The sequence below is a fragment of the Cryptomeria japonica genome, chromosome 5, assembly GCF_030272615.1.
Source record: "Cryptomeria japonica chromosome 5, Sugi_1.0, whole genome shotgun sequence".
In the NCBI taxonomy this organism is placed as follows: domain Eukaryota; kingdom Viridiplantae; phylum Streptophyta; class Pinopsida; order Cupressales; family Cupressaceae; genus Cryptomeria; species Cryptomeria japonica.
The window spans coordinates 673,779,377-673,797,211 of NC_081409.1; positions in this window are offsets into that span (position 1 = coordinate 673,779,377).

Below are 17,835 nucleotides of genomic sequence, written 5' to 3' on the forward strand. Positions count from 1 at the left end.
GGAAGCTTATTCAAAGTTGAAAGTATATTTTTTCGAGCATGAACAAGATAAGGGTAGCATGAAATAAATAGAAAATAGGTGGATGCCCATTTAACTACAATTATAAGGTAAGTATACAAATGTGTATGTTTGTCTACAAGAACCTGTAGAGATAAACGGAAAAAATAATATGATGATGAAGATACTTGAAGAATTTGTTACATATGTATTGAAGCTTGAAAATAAAATCAAGAATAAAATGGATTTAATCAAAAGTGTGGAGAAAAGAATCATGTCAGATATCTTGGATGATCAAGGATAGATCAAATCCTTAGATCAATGGAAGGGTGAATTTGGTGCAATGGGTCTCACTCTTTCATCTTATATATGTGCCAATGAGGAGCTAAATATGAGCTTATTGAACACTAAATTGAATGAATATTTTCCCCTAGAAGTTATTTTTTATAGTTTCAATAAGGAAACTAAGGCAATTCTGGATGTGAAATATGATGCACATAATGACAAAGTAGTCATTGTACTCTCTTTCTAATGGCCTTCATAGAACATATGTGTATCATGGATATATTAGTACAATAATTGACCATATTCGTATTTCAGCCAATCATCAAGCTATGATAGTTGAAATACAGATAAATAGATGACCTACTTTTGACAATTTTGGAGTAGTGCAACAATTTTAGTTTTAGTACCTATAGTTCAAGTATTAGAATTCTCTATCTTAATTAGAAAAATGTGATCCATAAATATTATTTATAAATGTATATCTTATTTTGTAATGAGTACAAGTCCCCAAGTAACTTCTATTAAATGAAAAGTAAAAAGTGTAACTCAAAAGTTGTAATTAGGTTTTAGGTTGGCATGGTCTTGCTTTTCTATATAAGTGACTTCTAATATTGTAAAAAGGATTCTAGATTCTAGAGTGCACAAAATCCAATTTTCTATTAAGAAGCAAGTAAAAATTTATCATATGTCATATTTTTTATTCAAATTGAGTAATATGAAAAAAACTTTTAGTGTTTTTTTTTACAATTGTCTCCTTGAATGTATGCACTTTTCTTATAAATAAAGAAATTAAGAATTTATAATTTATCTATGCACTTGTGTTAAGCATTTGTGTATCTTGTTTTCTACTTCTATTCAAGACATATATTAAAATGCTTTGAATGAGATATCAAGGGTTGTGTATTGCATTAAGAATTGTTACGAAGAGTTGTGAAAAATACCCTTTTTTGCATGTGCCATTGTAAGGCACTGATACTTTTTACCATCTAAGTTTGAAGTTTGTATGTCAAAAGGAGGAACTTGCATTAAATAATTTGACTTTGTACCCTAGAATAGGCATTGATTAGAGATACATTTGGTCCAAAATTCAAAGCCAAACCCCTAAAAGTAAATCATTTCAATATTTTTACATTTTATAAGCTGTAATTTATTCACAATCCCAAGAATTGTAATGTAAAATTACTATTGAATCTAGCAAAATTTTGTAACAATCGTAAAAATCTTAGTAAAATTTGTGAGAACATTTCTACTTAATCAAGATCTTTGTATACAAGGGTTATAATTTTCATATATTGCATTAAGAGATACCTCCCTAGGTTTAGCAGAGTCTAAAGTGCAAAGGAGCACAACATATTGTCTCCTATTCATTGACCATTGATCTACAAGTCTTGAGCATTAAAGATGGATACTTTATAGAGATAATCATGCAATCAATTGGAAACACCAATAGGTTATATATAGCGGTACACTTAATGAATGTTATGCTAGGTGCACTATAGAGAGGGATTCAGGAAATAAAAACTATATGAAACAAAAAATATTAATATAGCTTAGCATGAGTATGTTTAAAAAAACATCACATGTGTGTAAAATAACAATTGAATAATAAGGCTAGAAAAGACACAATTGAATAATTAAATTCATACCTAGGTATCAAATCATCAAGATGTTAATTGTATAGTTTAAATATCATGCAAGATATATTTACTGTTGAAAATCTTTCTTTAAATTAATCTTGATTTTTTATATCTAATAAAATTAGATACATAAATCAATTATTTGACAATTCTTTAAACGTTGTGTCTAAAAACTAGAAGTTGTTGCTTGTTTTATTTATGAAAAGTTGACACAATTTTATTGTTTCATGCCCTTTATATGGTATTTATCTTATTTTTCTGCAATAACACCCTATAATCTATTAGTATCAATAATAATTTTACATAAACAGTTCACTAGTAGGTCCTATTCACATGTTAAGTTTACTTAGTTCCTAGGAATGTTTATAGAAGTCTTAGTTGTCATTAAATCTTATCCTATGTTAAATGACTTTCATTTACTTCTTATCTTAGGTCATTTAATATTTATAAATTAGTTGTCTCATTGTATATGGTCAAGACACACTTCACAATCTTATCTAATCATATCTCTCAACCTTACTTATATAAGAAAGGAATCATGTGTACATTTTATAATATCCAATTCAATCTAATCCACCATGCATATAGTCAGGCAATATTTTGCTCTTGGTGCTCTCTTGTAGAAGTCATTGTTTTTTATTTGTAGGTGATCTTGGAGGATTGAGTTGATTAGTGAACCTAACATAATCAATTTCTTATGTCATTTTTATGAGTATAAAATTGCTTACTCATTATTCAACTTAATTTTATACAATGACATTTGGTCCAAGACCGTTACTTTTATCAACACTTTTCCTCACATTTAGGACAAAATTGGAGACAACCATTTGCCACCATTCCTTCGCCTTTCACAATTGCACAATATAATCTATATAAAGGGTCAACAAATTCTTGGATGTGGCTATTAAGGCTTTCACCACTTGGATCAAATATATAATGATGGTATGCACTTAATTCAAGAGAGCAAATTTTATTTATTTTTAAGTCTCTATCCTTAATTTTATATTAGACTCAACTTTTCCATAGTGTCATAGGAAGGAACTCAATCACAATTCCATCATTCCGTTTCAAAACAAGTGTTTCTTGGTATTAGTCTTCATAAAAATGAAACAGATTTTCCATTTCACAATGTTTCATGTTTTACGCTAGAAAGAAGCATCGCTCAGTGTAATTAGTCTTCATAAAAATATGATTGTTGATACTATAAGATCCAATGTATTCTATTGTATATATGAAAAAATAGATGTTTATCAATGTTCTTTAACCACATAAAAAATTCTCTTTACACCAACTCAATCACAACCCTCAATTTTTTTTTTAAATCTTCTCTTGAAAAACAAATCAACTACAATTCCATGATTTGACAACTATTTATATATCTACCACACATTGATGGTACACGCATTAACACTTATTTGAAGTTACAGCCAAGTGTGTGGATGGGACGTGTCTATTATGGTTCCAAAAAGACAGTACGGATTGACTAACACACATTTTACACCGTCGATTTTGCAATTAACGGCTGCGATTGACTAACCTATCACTAACACGCTGTACGAAAGGTCTGTTTTGGAGCTAGAATAGCCGCAGCCATGTGAATGCATGAAAATATTACTCTAATAATAATATTCAATTATTAAAAAACTCAAATTCAATACATATTAGAATAAATAAATATTATATAGATTTGGTTACAGTTCTGAAACCTTGTGTACATTTCCAATAAACATAAAGTCCTCCCAACGAAGAAAAGCATTGAACATAAAGGTAGTCAAATAAACCTGCCATCCATGTCTGTGGGCATTAAAGATATATCTACTGCAACCTGATTTTTTATGTACTGAAATTTTTCCTGTTAATTCTTTCACATTCAATTCAACTGCCTTCCTTAACCACAAAATTTTTCCAATTATTTCTTAGTACATACACTCTGTTTGTCAGATTTTGAAGAAAGACTGAATTGAATATTAACATTGATTGTTTTCTACCTGAATTTTTGCAGTAACTCTGAAATATCTACAGACCATGATGCGTTTATCTATCAGTCAAAGTAATTTAGAAATAACCATTTAAAATAAAGTAAATTAGAAGGAAACAAATATTTAGAATTTCTGAGATGAAAGTGTTAGTCTATATAATTTTCATTTTCTAACTTTAGACATATATGAGAGCAAAATATATTTCAAGAGTATCAATTTTAATAGGTATTTTGGTTTTTTAATAAGTTATTATAATACAATTTTAAAATTAATTGTGAGCTTGGATTTTTTTACAATTCATAATAATGGTGATAATATGTTTGGATTTATTTATTAAAAATTTAGATTAAACAATTTATAATATTAAATGAAAATATTATTGTCATTTTTAAGATTATTTGATCTTCAATTTATCAAATAGATCAATATAACCATTTTTGAGACTTCATAATGATAATTAAATGGTTTGATCTATTCAAACAACATGATAATAGTTTGAATTGTTATAGTATCATCTAAACCAATTAACCTCAAGAATTTTGATAATAAAACATATAGTCGTATAGTGTCATTTAATGCTCTAGCAAGCAAAAAATATTGAAGTTGCATTACAATCTAACTAAAAAATTATAGTAAATTTGAACTTTTGTGAAAGAACTATTGAGTATGGATCAAAAGGAGAAACTTCCAATTCAATCCATAAATATGGTTATTGAAAGAATTTGTGTTGGAAATCAGACAACAATTATTTATCTTCTTAATTAATCATAATGATAATAATTTGAAAAAAAAAATTATCATATTGAAATATTTTTAATTTTATAGTAATTTTTTTTAATATTTACATTTTTAGTTTAGTTTTATGTTTAATACTTTGGGAGAAGGTATATAAGTTTAGATATAGATATAGATGAGCAAATTTCTCTAGCTATTATTTATCTCTATATATGCATATTTTGACATATTTATCTCCTATTTTATCTCTATATACACATTATAATGCATTCACCAAAGATTTACATTTTTTTTCACTTAATTTGTGTACATCTACTCTAATATAGTCTCTATCTGACACGGCCATGACCCAAAGGATCCTTAAAGAGAACAGTCCAAATCATGTAGCAAGAGTAACACAACAAAAGCAACAACACAGAACAAAGAAAATGGAAAATCAGATATATGCATCATCATAGAACATCCGGTAACGTCTGGGTTGCATGCAGGCTAACATGCCCAGTTACAGACTACATCACAAAACACAATCCATCTGGACCTCCAAGAAGTATCTGAATTACAATTCATGAATCTAGATCATCATACTACTTCGCTATCTCTCAAAGGATCACATACAACAATATATATACCATCTAGAACACAACCGAGTTGGCCACAAAAAATTACATTTACCAAGGAAGAAAAATGAAGCGTGTAAAATAGGTCGACCCCAAAATGTGAAGATCTCATCTGCCAAGAACAAACCTGAAGTGCGGACCACAAAGGAGGGTCTGCCAAGGGACTAAGAACATCGTGTGTGGTGCCAAATTGTTCTGCAATCCAAGGAATTGCTCTGCACGAGAAGAAATCCCCAACATAGACGGTAAGCTCAAAAACTGCTCTGGAACCAAGAAACAAACACTCCAGAAGGAATAACTTGTCGGAAAAGAATCCAAATGAACTAGAAATCTGGAATGATGAACAAGAACAAGCCTAGAAGCTAAAAATCTAATCCACAACGAAAAATAAACAACTACCAAAAAATGTTGAACGTAACACAGAAACTGCAACAAGAACAAAACTAAAAGCAAATATTTTTGGTTGATGCAAGATTGCTCATAAACCAGGGATGCTCATGCATCAGACACCCCAAGTAGAAAAAGATGTTCCATGAGAGGCAACTCATGAATATCGAAAAGGATGTGGGATATAGATCCCATGCTTATTTTTGATCCAAATGTCTTCTTTGTCTGCAAACTTCTTCCTAACCTCTTCCAGAACCTCAGCCAAATTCTCTAGCTTCTATTTTTCTTTATCTCCCCTTACTTGCTTCATACCTACACACTGTCTCTGATTGTTTCTCTCTTTCTTCTTCAACTCTGATTTATTTCTGCCACAAGATTTCATCCAGTCTGCCACCATCACCTTAACCTTTTTGTCATCTGGTACCACCATGTTATCAGACCTTTCCACTAGATCCTTTTGCAAATCCATGCCACCATCTGGTGTATTATTTGCAACCTACTTCTCGGCATTGTAATTCTTTACAAGACTCAAATTCTTCACTGCCTTCTCCTTCTCCTTCAAAGAAGCCAAAGTAAACTTCTACCCATCCTTCTCAATAGTGATTAGGTTTCTTCTACAATCATAAATAGCTCCTCTATTAGATTGACAAGGTCTACCCAGCCAAACATGACAAGCACTCAAGGTAAATTAGAAGGAAACAAATATTTAGAATTTCTGAGATGAAAGTGTTGTCTATATAATTTTCATTTTCTATAACTTTAGACATATATGAGAGCAAAATATATTTCAGAGTATCAATTTTAATAGGTATTTTGGTTTTTTAATAAGTTATTATAATACAATTTTTTAAATTAATTGTGAGCTTGGATTTTTTACAATTCATAATAATGGTGATAATATGTCTAGATTCATTTACTAAAAAATTAGATTAAACAATTTAAAAAATTAAATGAAAACATTGTCGTCATTTTTTAGATTATTTAACATTAATTTATCAAATAGATCAGTATAAACATTTTTTAGACTTCATAATGATTTGATCTATTCAAACAACATGATAATAGTTTGAATTATAGTATTATTGTCTAAATTCCCATTATCAAAGATAAGATATTATAGTCTAAAACCAATTAACCTCAATAATCTTGATAATAAAACATATAATTGTATACTGTCATTTAATGCTCTAGCAACTAACCAAAAAAAATTGGAGTTGCATTACAATCTAATTAAAAAAAATAGTAAATTTGAACTTTTGTGAAAAAGCTATTGATAATAGATCAAAAAGGAGAAACTTCCAATTCAATCCATAAATATGGCTATTGAAAGAAATCATGTTGGAAATCATAGAACAATTCTTTATCTTCTTAATTAATCATAATGATAATAATTAGAGAAAAAAAATATCATGTTGAAATATTTATAATTTTAAAGTAAGATTTTTTAATATTTACATTTTTAGTTTAGTTTTATGTTTAATTCTTTGGGAGAAGGTATATAGATATAGATATAGATATAGATATAGATGCATATACAGATACAGATACAGCTGAGTTCATTCCTCTAACTATTATTTATCTCTGTATATGCATATTTTCACTTATTTATCTCCCATCTTATCTTTATATATACACATATTCTAATGCATCCACCAAATATTTACATCTTTTTCACTTGATCTATGTACATCTACTCTAATATAGCCTCTATCTAACTCAATATTGGATCATTTACCCACCTTGGGTTGTTTTTGTGGCTCTAGAGTTGGTCTAATAGCCATGAACTTGACCCCTTCATATTCAAATTTTAAATTCATTTGGTTTTTTCCTATTATCACATTTTATTTTCTCACCTTCAAATCAACTACGTATGTTTGTGTTTATAAAATTTGATGCTATGTCCTAGCATTTAGAGGAAATTCTTAGGATTCATTTATGATTGCTTATGTATTACACATTCTAAGTATCCTCACATTATGTCTTATTCTAGAACATTAAATAAACAATTAATTATTAAAATATTTAGACTTGGTGTACTAAAAGGAATAATAAATCTTCATACATCACTATATGTCACATTATTAAAAAAAATTATCTTTTTTTGCACATTATATAATTTAACCTAAGAGAACATGTCCCCTAGCGACACAAATATACTCCTTCTAAGACATTTTTTAAATACCTCCAATACTAAATAAAATAAAAAACAATGTATGAAAAAAAAAATCCAAGAGAATGGAGAGAAAAAATACAAATTGCACAAGGTCAAACATGAGTAACTATAAACTATACCTAGATGTGTAGAGTTGACCCTAGTAGGAACACAAATACAATTAAGGGCACAAGGCACGTTGCTAATAGAGAGATCATATTGAGATGGGAATATTCAAAGTTCTTTTATTTTATTAAACAATATCCATCCTTTAGTCATAAAGCTAAGTACATCATCCATCTTGCATTTAATTTTATAGTATGTTAATCCAAATAGCATAAACAATTTTGTGGTCTCTTATTCATATTTTAGATTTACCTTTTTCTTTTCTTTTTCTTTTTTTTAATCTAAAACTCTTCTATATTATATTGTTTTATTTCTTTTATATTTATATGCATCTTTTTCAATTAGATTTTTTTAGCTTTATTAATTTATCCTCTTTGCAAGGCTCGACTTTTTGTTGTGGTTCTTTTGATGAGTTTCCTTATTATTATTATATCAAGTTAAAGTGATGCATTATGCAAACTTGATGTAATATGAAATTTGTGATGTGAGTAAAATGTAACTCATATAAATGAATTTAATTAATGTTTAATATACATATATTTTATTGTAGAGATAGTTGCTCAATGGAATGTGGTGTTTTGATATTTCATCAATATGATATTATAAGTTCAATTAGCACCTTTAGTTGATTATTGTATATGACATAGAGAAAGTCAATTTAATAAAGTTATTATTTTTCCTTATGATCTCTTATCTTATAATTGAATAAAAAGTGATTAACCATGTACTTATACTTGGACCCTTGTTGTGTCTTCTTCCAATTATTTGATGCCTTTTGTGTCATCTTACTCCTCTTTGATGCCTTGTGTGTCTTCTTTGTGACTCAAATGATATGATTTCATGGCTTTTTTGTATGATTTAACATACTACTTCTTGGTGTAGCCTCTTTAATGTTGGTACTCTTTCCATTTTGAATTTTGAATGTTCATTGAATTTGCAAACAGAGTGCCCAAAAACATGTGGACTTGGTCATATAATCATAGGCATACATGGTCTTAGTTGTAGGGTGCAGTTACCTATGGTGGGAGTTTTTTTTCGATGGTTTTTCACGTGGCAGTCTAATTTTCATACTTTAGTTTATAAGTAGGGCGGTGCACCTCAGATGACAGTAAATGGTCTACTTAATTTTGGTTTATGTGGGCACATATAAGTTCTACATAGGGCCCACTAATGTGCACGACAAAAGTTGTCACTGATATGAACAACTGGTGATTGATTTATTCATACCTGTTTGACCGATTTGTTTTGTACTTAATGTTTTTTATTAATATATATTAAAATCAAATATTAACTGGAATGTGTACAAATGAAATCTTATTTATAACAAGGTTTTAAATATGTGAGATTTTGCCAAGATCAAGAGCTCAATGAAAAGTACAATAGAGAGACAAAATAGATGATAGGAATAAACTATATTCTATCAAGATGAAAATACTAATCAACGGTATCATCAATCAATCAATTACATACAATGAATATGAGTCTGCTTATATAGACAAGGCTCTATGGATAAGTGAGCACACAAACATGACATGTGGCTCAATGAGAAATAAGGGTAGGTAGGGGAAACAATATAATATTCTACATGAGGTGGATCACCCACCGAAGGTAGAATTATCACTCCACAATAAGTGGATATGATAAACTAGTAACAAGATCACACCATAAAAGGTAGAAATCTCCTACAACACACTATCCCAATGTGGCACAAACACCCAAGTGTCTCATACCCAAACTACTATGATATGCATGTACCTAAGTAAACTTAAGTAAGGTGTAATAATATCCAACATGAATAAATGATTACACCAACAACCCTCCCCCCTCCCATCCCCCCCCCCTTAAGTGCAACTTAGAGGAATGCACTTAAGTCTACAATGCAACTAAGCAATGCAAGATGGGTCCCGGCTACGAGGCCATGTTAGGTACCCATGTACAAATGCAAATGAATGCAAACCAACGCAATCTCTCATAAAGCGAGGAAAGAGAGAAAAACCCAATGGGAAAAAACCCTCCCCCAAAAAGAGAGATGAAAACTATACAAGAGAACTCTCATAGAAGCATTTGAGGAACAAAACCCCGTGTGAGGAAAAAGTCCCCCCCATATGAGAGAAGAAGAGAAGCGAGGTAGCCCCCCCTCAATGTAGAATCGATACCAATGATAGAAGCTCGAAGATGAATGAAAAAAATACTCCATGAATGTCGAACCACGTTCCTCCCCTTAGGAAGAAACAAAACCAAAGGTGCATCTATGAACTCTCCCCAATCATGAAGGGAATATGTAGGAAAAAACTCATGATGAATGGAATCTCTGAAAACTGCTCAAGTGTCCCCATGTCGATGTTGAAGGTTACCCCCTCCAAAGATGGTGAACCGCTTCACACTGTTGAAAAAGGCACTCCAAGATCTAGTGGAGATGAATGTAGAACAATATCCAAAGACTCACATGTCTCCTCAAAGGATAAAGAGACCTCCTCAAATTGTTGTACAAAAGTATCCACAATCACGTCAACCTCTAAAGAATGATCATGTAAAAAATGCACAAGAGGGTCAGAGTGTTCCCTCGCAACAATGGAAGAAGGATCATCTTCATCAAAGAGAATATGAATGTCATGAATGATGTCTCCCAAATCTGCAATGTAGGACTCCACAAACAAACTTGTAATGTCTGTCAAGTACTCATCCCAATGAACTGAAGCTAGAAGACATGAAATATCTTGTTGCACTGAATCACAAGAAGGCAAAACTATCTCACTAGTTGCATCATCAGGTGCAATAGGTGATGTGATATCAAGAGGAGGAGATGAAATGCAAGGTTCAAGAACGGGGTCACATGTAAGAATCCCCAAGTTCAAGTATCCAAAGTTCTCCTCAAAATCTGAATCATCAACATAGGAAGAATCAACCTCATCAATAGGACCAAAATGTGAAAAGGAGTACAACCGAGATGCATGATCAACCACCCCAGTCGCAATGATAGTTCTAGTCTCTAAAGATAACTGAATTAGGTGTGAACTCCACAATTTTCTTAGTTTCCCCATGTGTGATTTGATAGATGGAAAGAAGATTGTTTGTCAAGTGGGGTACACACAACACATCATTGAAAGAGTTATCCCCAATGGAAATAGATCATTTCCTAATCACATCCATGTATATATGATTTCCCATCAAAATTTGTGGCATGTGGCAAGGCTCAAATGAAGAGAACATAGACTGCAAAGATTCCGTATGATGAGAAGCCCCTGAATCTAGAAGCCATCTTCCTGAATCATGACTTTTAGTAGCACAAAGAGCTTGTCCCTTTCCTTTATCTGTCCCAAAAGAGTGATTCTTTCCTTTATCTTTATCCTTGGAAGAAGAAGCCGATGTAGACATTCTAGAAGATAGGTTGATTTTGTTCTTCTCAAGAAGATTCTTCAACTCATCAATATCCTTCTTGTAACAATGTTGTTCATCATGTCCTGACTTCTTGCAATATCCACAAAAAATATTGTCCTTATATGATTTCCTCTTAGGTGAGGATGTAGAATCACCTTGTTGTAGAGAGGATGATTGTGCTCCATCTTGTTGTGGTTTTGACTTAGGTTGCTTTTGATTCTTGCATTTTCTTTGATTTCTTTGATTCCCTTTATTAGCCACCAAAGCTTGTGACTTTGAAGATTTGAGAATCCCCATTTCGGTAAACTTAGATGGCTCAAGTATCAACATCTTCATGCATGCATCAAATGAGGGAGAAGTGTATGAGGAACCTTGAGCTAACCTATGGGTGTGAAAGCTAGATACAAAGGCTACATACTCAGATGGAAGCTTGTCCAACAAGTTATAAACCAATTGAGTATCCTTTTTATCAATGCCACAATCCTTTAGCTTTGCTCTTAGCTCAATTGCTTTTGTGACATAATCTTGGATTGTATCAAAATCCTTGGGATCCAATGTTGTGAGTTCACTATCAAGCTTGTAACCCTTAATCTCATCAACTTGACCATACAATTTCTCATAAATATCCCAAGCCTCTTTAATTGTAGTACACTTATCAATGTGAAAAATGAGGTCATCCGATACATACTTTCTAAGAGTTCCAAGTGCCATAGCATTCTTAGTGAGCCATTCAATTTGAGCATTAAGATCAGCCTTAGGATCGGGTGGTGTTGTAATAGTTCCATCTACATAATGAATGAGTCATTTTTCCATTAGTTTACTCCATGCCTTTATCTTCCATGATGCATAATTATTAGGAGTTAAAAGAGGACATTTAGGAGTCCATAGCACCAAAATGAAAAAAACTAGATAGAGAGAGGCACAATCACACAAGACACCCCCCCAAAAAAAATGATGATTTGGCTCTTTATACTTAGTGCGTATACAATGGGCCACTTGCAAAACAAGGCAAGGTGGACTTTTGATTTCAATTTTATAACTTCTCAAAATAAGATATAAGAGACTTCAACAAATACTGCAAGTGATCTAATCTAAGATCCAAGCAAAATGCAAGTACCAAATAAGCCAAGAATGGCCAAATACTGAAAGTACAATTTCTACTCAAAATCACTACAAACTAATGGCATATTATGAAAGTAGACGAAAAAATATGCACTTTCAAAAAAAAAGACACCTGAAAAGGAGGTCATATGACCCCAAACAAAGCCTCTGAAGTTGCAAAATCTGGGATTGGATAGGTACAATCATGAAAATCTGTAAATTTTGAAAATTCATCCATTAAAATCAGAAAATTCCTCCACCACTGAGAAGAGAATGAAATTCTAGCCCATTTCAAAAATAATTGCACCAAAAAAGGAGCCAAAATGAGCAAGTTAGGTCCATTTGAAGTTGAACTGCAATTTCAAAAACGTAAATGAGAGGGGGTCCAAAAAAAAATTCAAAATACTGTTGACGTGGCGCTAATGTCAACAAACTGCGAGCTTAAAATTGATGATCGTCTAACCATCAAAAATGATCGTCGCACCACCTGCCCAGACTGTACGGATGAGATGACATGTCATGCAAAGGTGGCGTGCGGAATGCTGATGTGGATGTTGTTAGCCTGCCATGTAGATTCCAATTGGGTAGTATGGCAAGTGAGGTGGTTGGCGATGTGGCAGTTAGCAAGCATTGACCGTGTGTACTGGCTGGCTTATGACAGTTTGTCGTGTGGCGGGGTCATAGGCGGCGGTGACTAGGAGTGGGACCGTCGGAAGGCACAAGAGCGACAGGGGTCACCTAGGAAGGTTACAGTGGCGGCCGGGAACGGAGGTCGGCGATGCGGGCTGGTAGTTGGAGCAGTGTCGGTCGGGTCTACATTGGGGAAAGGAGAGGCAACGCTACAGGTGGCAGCAGCCAAATTGGAGGCGGCGAAGACCTGGACGAGGATGTACATCGGACCAACAAGCAATACAAACCCTGCAAGCTGCAGTCAAAATAGGTCGAGTTTATACTCGATTTTTATGGAAATGGCCTCCCGGACGCGAAGGTGATGCCCAAAACGTTGTATGATGCTCCCAAAAATATCACCTCCCCAAATCCGAAAATGAAGCCTCCAAAAATGACTAATCAAAGAATCCCTTTAGGCTCTGATACCATGTGAGATTTTGCCAAGATTAAGATCTCAATATAAAGTACAATAGAGAGACAAAATAGATGATAGGAATAAATTGTATTCTATCAAGATGAAAATACTAATCAACTAGATCATCAATCAATCAATTACATAGAATGAATATGAGCCTTCTTATATAGGCAAGGCTATATGGATAAGTGAGCACACAAACATGACATGTGGCTCAATGAGAAACAAGGGTAGGTAGGAAATAGGTGTGGTAGGTAGGAGAAACAATATAATATCCCACATGAGGTGGATCACCCACCAAAGGTGGAATTATCACTCCACAATAAGTGGATATGATAAAATAGTAACAAGATCACACCATAAAAGGTGGAAATCTCCTACAACACACTATCCCAATGTGGCACAAACACCCAAGTGTCTCATACCCAAACTACTATGATATGCATGTACCTAAGTAAACTTAAGTAAGGTGTAATAATATCCAACGTGAATAAATAATTACACCTACAAAATAATTAATTTTTGGATAAAGAGGGGATACGTACTGGGTGATCAGGTGCACCCCTATGGGCCCCTAACTACCCTAGTACCATCACATGTTTAGGACCCTGCACACGTATTAGCACCTCTCCCCTAGTTTGTGTCACTTGTGTACTCTTATTGATGTTGAACAGAAGTTGTTATTAATATCAAAAAGGGAGATGTCTCAAACACAAATTACATTGATGTCAAAAGGGAGTTTCCTTAGAGGAATATCAAACACGCTACTTTCTCCCATTGCATCTGGGTGGTTGGATAATTGTGTTATTGTCTTATCATGTCAGAAGCATTTTGATTTGTTGGAGGTCATATGCAATCTCATTGATTGATATAACTAACAAAATTGATTGAGACATATATGCACTAATAGAAGTTTGTTTTGAAAAGTTGGTTGCAGATATCCAGTCAGTATACTTATAACTTGCAAAAGTTCTAGCATTGGTTAATCCTTAAGTATTATGACTTACGGTGTCAATGCAGAGCATGCTTACACATGTTTTACCTATATCATGTATTATTTGAATCTTTGTGTGGCAGAACATGGTGTTCGTTTCACCAGTCTATTACTATGTTGCTGCCAAACCCTATTTGTATTTCAGATTGATGTTGCAGTTGATTCAAGCATGTGCTACCAAAAATTAAGGGTATATGTCCCTCATAAGAAAATTGATCCTCAACGAGATCCACATGATGTGTTTTTATGTATGAAATTAAGTGCAACCATTTTGGCCATACCTATTGCATGTTTGATTCAATCAACTTGTGAAAGGAATGTAGTTTGTGTATCTATCAAAGGTTATGTGAGGATAACATTTTGGATTTGATTAAGCTTCTTCATGAAGCGTGTAATGAGATTTCTTTCATTATTCTATGTATAGCCTACTTAGGACCTATCCTATTACACATTTGATGAAATAAATTGTATGGCTGACTTGTGAATTGATTAATTATGTGTGTGGTTGACCTATGCTTGTAATTGTAATTGGAACTCATATAGATGAGTGTCCTGGATTCACTAGTTGTGTATGGTTGTTCAAGTAATAAAATTTTGAGGATACAAGTTCATATCATTCAAGTTAAAGAATGAGACAAAAGGAGTTTTCTCAATTCAAGTGTGTCATTATCAAAACATCATAAGAATGTAAGGAATGGATTTTGATGTTGACTTGATTAGAGGCAGATTATATTTTGACGGTCCTATCTTTATATCTTTTATATTGTTGAGATTGAGGTCCTAGCTCCTAAGTTGACTTAATCATTTGAGTTTGGTGTATCTAGTGGTTGGTGCTCACTGTACTTGAAGGGGATTGGTGTCTCTGGTAGGTTGGTGCCTAAAAATCTATGTAAATGATTCATTATTTATGAGGTTGGATTTGGCAGTGGATCCAAGCAACTGTTCTCACTGTGGTTTTTCCCATCCTGGGTTATCATGTATATCTAGTGTTCCTTGTGTGAATGTGTGTTAATTTACATTTTTTATTTGTTGCACCATTGAAACAAGTAATATAAAGTTGGAGAAGTTATTTAAGGAAATTAATGTTGGTAAGTAAAATTTGCATATATTGATTCAAACCTCTCTCAGTATATTGTGTACCCTTCAATTTGTATTAGAGAAAGGTTCCTTGGATAAAATCTTAACCATTTGAGGTAGATCTGAGATGGCATAATCAATTAGTCCAAAATATTCTTCAGCAAAACGACATCTACTATTTGATGGATCAAATTATGCATTCTAGTGTAGAAGAACGGAGTCCTATTTGTTGGCTTTTGGTTTGATGTTTGGCAGCTAGTGGTTGATGGATATGTATTTCTTGGTAGTCCCCCAAAGGATGCATCTTGTAATAAATCTTGTGAAAGTAATGCTAAGGCTATAAATGCTATCATGTGTTGTACCATCTAACAAAGAAATAGAGATAATTTTTTTAAAGACAATAAACTAATACAACACAAGTAACTAACTTAAACATATACTTCTACTTAAACATGATCATAAGAACATAATTACGCAAGCGTAAATAAATATCATCACATATATTATCATTCCCTAGGGTATCTCAACGCCATTACTTAACATATCACTAAGAACATAAATATAAATAGTGTCATTTTAACTCTAACATATCCTATTGCCTCTAACATTCATTTCCTAACACTTACTACTATAATCCCAATTATCATTTATTCTTTAGATTCATTTTAAGTACACCAATCCAAATGTTCCTATCCCATAAATATATCATCTAAAATATAATTAATCCATATCCATTACTAAATATAACCGCATAATCCAACATATTACTCATTGCATAATTACGACCACTAAGGCAAGATCAATAAGAGAATATCTTCTTTTAGCAACAAGAATCATATTTAGAATCCATAAGTATAACCTCCTCATTTACATAACATATCTTATGAGATTACAATATCATTCTACATCAAGGTACATAGTCTCCAATTTACAAATATAAATATCTCATGATACATGGTTACAATAATAATGTCTTTCAATCCATGAAAATACATAACATTTTCTCCAAGAATCCATACATAAGTTGAAGAGATAAAGTATCCACATCCACACATACAAACAATTGACAAAGAAGACAATCTCAATGGAAGAAGGCATCAAACCACCCGACCATGTGGAACCAATAAGGAACCACCCCATGTGCTCTAGAGAATGACATGAGGTCCCACACACATTCTAGACCTAGGCTGACACCTAACATCCAAAGGATATAAATAAAGAAACAACCACAACTGAAAGGCAACCACAAGAACAATAATCCAAGTCACAACACAAAGCTAAATCAAAAGCACAAAACTCCCAGAGGCTGCCCAACAAAAAAAGGCATAAGGAACAAGGACACATGTAAGGAAGAGTCTCATCGCATTCTATCCTCGCAAAGAAGGGAGATCCACGGGTCTCTACTTTGGCACCCCTAATAACCATGTGGAACCATCTCAACCTTTGAGAGAATCAAGGGAGTTCAGTTTGCCTTCTTCAATGCCTTCCAAAAACTCATCCTAAGTTTGTATTAGCACTCTTTTGTCGTGAGTGGGGCACCAAAACCAATTTATTATCTTGTTTAGATGAATCCTAATACCCAACCCATCTAAATTAATTATTAATATTATCACTTGTTTAAGAAAGAAAAATTCTAATGAGATTTCCTGGCAGTCTAGACTCATAAGCATCCTTGCAAGGAACCTCTTGGTGGCCTCTCTCATGACCCCAACACTCACTTGAAAGCCTACTCCCCCTAACCATGTTCCAAGACCTTAGGGTAGAAACAAACATAAATAACAAGGCTCTTACAAGATTCCACATAATTTCCATACAAGGATCCATATAAACGCATCTGAATCATAAGCCATAAAGCCATAATCTCATATCATATGCTTTCAACCAAGGGCCATATAGAAATCCAATAAATCAAAGCAAGGCATAAACCATCTTGCTCAAGCCATAAAATAATACAATTATCCTTCTCTGAATAAATAAATCAACTCTGGAAATCATAGGGAACTCAAACAATTGGAATCCCAACCTTTGGACTGATGAAAACATCACAGACAAAGATAAATAACCACATAATAGAAAACAAGGCAGGATAGCACATCCACGGACTAAGATAGCACTTTTGCAACAAACTCTAGTGCATTTATTAACCAAGTTAGTGCTTATACACAACATTTTCGCACATTTGATAACTAGTATAGCGCATACAAGGTCCAAATTAGTGCATTTGTAGTAAACTACAGTGCATATAAAGACTGAAACAATGCATATAATCTTTAGACTAGCACTTAG